Source organism: Galeopterus variegatus, unplaced genomic scaffold, assembly GCF_000696425.1.
Source record: "Galeopterus variegatus unplaced genomic scaffold, G_variegatus-3.0.2 Scaffold243, whole genome shotgun sequence".
In the NCBI taxonomy this organism is placed as follows: Eukaryota; Metazoa; Chordata; class Mammalia; order Dermoptera; family Cynocephalidae; genus Galeopterus; species Galeopterus variegatus.
The window spans coordinates 559,039-563,091 of NW_007726354.1; the positions used below are offsets into that span (position 1 = coordinate 559,039).

Below are 4,053 nucleotides of genomic sequence, written 5' to 3' on the forward strand. Positions count from 1 at the left end.
GGATCCAGGATTTCCCCACCCTCTTCGCCTGGGGACGGTCTCACTGGGGCCTCACCATTATTTTCTGTGCAGATGGATAAATCTTTTTAACAAGATTCCCAGAGTGCAAGGGACAAATTTCTTCAGAGAGGCCATATGCAATTTACTGTTGGCATTTTCATACACTGTTGGATTGTCTTTCCAAAGGACAATTTACCAATATGCATTAAAAACCTTGAAATATGTTTATATCCTCTAACATCCTCTAATCCAACAATTGCATTTCTAGGAATTTATTTGAGATGTATACTAAGATGTACATGATAAAAATGTCCATCGTAGTGTTACATAGTAGCAAAAAGTGCAAACAAGCTAAATAGCCAATAAAAGAGGAGTAATTAGTAATTTATAAGACTCTGCAGCCACTAAAAATCATGTTGTGTAAGAAAATTTATTAGCATAGGAAAATATACATAATACATTTAGTGGAAATAAACAAGTTTTGAAACAGTTTGTGGAGCGTGATACTATTTACATGATACTATTTATACACAGAAAAATACTTTAAATAATGATTATCTTTGGTAGGTAGAATTATGGGTGATTTTCTTGTTTTCTGCTCTCTAAGTGTTATACATATTATAATTAAGAAAACAACTATTCTCTGAGTTCTTTCCTTCTCTTTAATGTAGGACTTATTTCTGCATATTCCCTTTAAAAAAAAAAAAGGTGAAGGGAAGGAGTGCAATTTACAAAAACAACAAAACCATTTCATTAACATGGGAAAAAGAGAAAATGCTCCCTCTGGATAATTTGTCAGTTTCCTCCCATTGTTTAGAAGTTATACCATTGCTGTGGGTTGAATCGTGTCCCCTAAAAGATTTGTTGAAGTCCTAACCCCCAGTACTGTGAATGTGATCTTATTTGGAATAAGGGTCTTTGCAGATGTATTCAAGGTGAAATCATACTGGATTAACGTGGGCCCTAAATCAACTCACTGGTGTCCTTACGAGAAGAGACACAGACACACAGACACACAGGGAAAACACCATATGGAAATGGATGCAGATACTGGAGTGACAAGTCTCAAGCCAAGGAAGGGCAAGGATTGCTGGCAACTACAAGAAGCAGGAAGAAGCAAAGAGGGATTTTCCCGGAGAGGCTGCAGAGAGAGCACAACCCTGCCAGCACCTTGATTTCAGACTTCTGGCCTCCAGAACTGCTAGAAAGTAAGTTTCTGTTTTAAGTCACCTAGTTTGTGGTACTTTAAGGCAGCCCTAGGAAACTAATACAACCACATATCAAAGAAGAATAAAATCCTCTTCCATTCTGCAGTTTTTCTAGTAGTATGTATAACTGGGAATTACTTGTTTTACAGGCTAGATGAAAATCTCCTAAATCTGCATGTTCCTTTTATTGGTAAGTCAGCCACACAGTTTGGACCTGGTTTTCACAAAGACTGGTTGGGAGACCAGGTGTCGGGTCCAGGTAGGCTGATGGGTTTAATAAACTCTGGGTTCTAGAGGGACAAGGGGGAACATCTGAGGGAACCTACAGGAATGAGGGCCTTGGGAGTATTGTCCCTCCTCCGCAACGCTGAGGATCCCCTGCCTCCGTGCATTTAGACACTGTTTAACCAACACTGGAGGAAAGGCAGCTCAGCTTTCCTAAACCCACAGCAGCTCCTAAAGGCAACTGAAGGTTAGGGAAGCCCAGCAGGAATGGGTCCGGCACTGGAGAAAAGACCTGGAGCCCTGAGAGGTTCACTATCAGCAGCAAACACCTGTGCAGTGCCCGGGGTATAAAGGAGGCAGGCAGAGCCAGGGTTGAGGTTCGTCTCTGCCACTCGCTAGCTGCATGATTTGGATAAATGGCTTCAACTTTCCCTCACTCCCGGTGTCCAATTCACCAGCAAGGCCTGCGGCTGTCCTCCACCATACACCTCAAATCCATCTACTCTTCTCGATCCCTGTCATCACTGCCTTAGTCCAAGCCAACATGACCTCTCTCCTGGACAGCTGCCAAAGCATCCATATCAGGATAAGCTATAAGTACCAAAAAATCCTATTGCAGTGGATTAAAGAAGCAAAGAGTTTATTTTAGTCATGTGATATGACTGTGGGAAAAGGCAGCCCAGGACAGTTTTCATCTTCCTGCCCCATAATCTGCCATGTGTCACAAGCTACAGTACAGGGATCCAAACCTTGGACCTTGGTGTCATAACACCACGCTCTAACCAACTGAGCTAACTGGCCAGCTCCATTCAGATTGCTTTCTTAACACAGCAAGGCATGCGTGTAGAAGACACTTTGCTGTGTGTTGCCAACATGACAAGTGTGTAAGGTACATAGGAGCATGGTACCAATTAGAGGGAGTCATCAGGTCACAATGCTTTGGGGTGTGGATGGGAGCTTGTCGGGAGATCCACAGCAAACAAACAGGGGAAAGAGTTGGGTTGGGTAGCATAGAGGTAATGGGGCCATAAAGGCTGGAGCATGGGGAGATTGCCACTGGCCGGAAAGAGGAGGGACACTCCCAGTAAGGAAGTAGAAACAAGGGCTGAGGCTTGAAGAGGCAGAGGTCAGGTATACAAGTTCTGGGTAACAGAGCTGCTGAATCTCAGGCCTAGGGGAACTGGTTTACAAGAGCCAACCTGGAGTACAGGATTGCTGTAGAGGTCAGGATCCAGGCAGAGGGACACAGTGGCAGAGATCAAACTCCAGGCACACAAGGACAGCTTAGCACAAATGATGACCACTATTTGTGAGCAACTCCTGTGCTCTACACTTTCCATGCATCATCTCATGTGCTGACAACAGCCTTGTGAAAAGAGGAAACTGAGAGGTTCAGAGATGTTAGGGGGCTCGCCTGTGGTCACTCTGCTGAGCGGCTGAGCCTGGTTTTGAAACCAGGACCGCTGACTCCAATACCAAAGGAAATAAGCATCAGAGACAGAGAAGGAGGGTCAGTGAGGCACGCCGAGGGAGGAGGAAACTAGCAGAGTGGAACTCAGTCCTCCCAGCCCCTTCTGAAAGGGGCTCACAGAGGGAAACTTGTTTATTACGCAGGGGCAGGATTCAGTCCTACACGCAGGGACCCCACAGAGCCAGACAGTTGCTGACACCAGGAACCACTTGTGTCAAATCCCAACTCAGACAATCATTTGGGCACCTTTCCAGCAACACTTAGGAAGTCAGCTGCAGGGGAAACCTGGAAAATGCCAGTAAGGCTGGAAATTCCTGTAAGTAAATGTTATTTTGCAAGATGAGTAGGTAAANAATGCCAGTAAGGCTGGAAATTCCTGTAAGTAAATGTTATTTTGCAAGATGAGTAGGTAAAAAGATGAGAAAGGGCTTATGACAGTGTTAGGAAAAAAAAGCAGTATGTGTGATTGCCATTCTGTACAAAAGTGCATAAAGAAACATATAGGAAGGTCATAGGGGTTTTTAGGTGCTGAGATAGGATTTTTTCCACTTACTTTCTAAATTTTTTATAAAGTGTTACATTTTTAAAATTACAATTGTAAAGACTGTAAAAACACAAATAATGGTTTGGGGTTTTTTTTTTAGAAACTGGTGTTTATTTTCCATTACCTTTTTTCCATTTCCTGTTTAAGAGCCTGTGGAATGGCTGGCTGGTTAGCTCAGTTTGTTAGAGCCGGATATTATAACACCAAGGTCAAGGGTTCTGATCCCCTCACTGGCCAGGCAAGAAAAAAAAGCAGAGAACAGAGACTGTGGAAGAACCGCTTAAGGGCACTCAGTGGTTTCTCTACCCATTGAGTGGCCTGAGCGGTGGGAGCTGCAGACCAGTCCTCAGTGGCAGGTCGATCGCTCCAGTCTTCCAGAGGGACCTGCTGAATAGCACCGGGGACATCTGTGTGCCTCCAAAGCAGTCTGCGACCTTGGGCTGAGTAGCAGTAAATGCAGGAACTGGAGCAGTCCATTCGCCCTGAAATTCCTCCTCGGCCACAGCCTTCCAGCAGCAGCCTGCTTTTCCTTTCCCTTTCCTCGAGTGTCTGCAGAAGTAGACGCCAGGCAAGACCCCCCACAGGTGTTTACAGGAGATGGTGCC

The 4,053-nt window shown here is 44.7% G+C and overlaps 1 pseudogene; it reads right to left on the bottom strand.

The window, feature by feature from the left end:
* Positions 1–1,429: 1,429 nt before the first annotated feature.
* Positions 1,430–4,053, bottom strand: part of LOC103585493 — a 14,506-nt pseudogene continuing 11,882 nt past the window's right edge.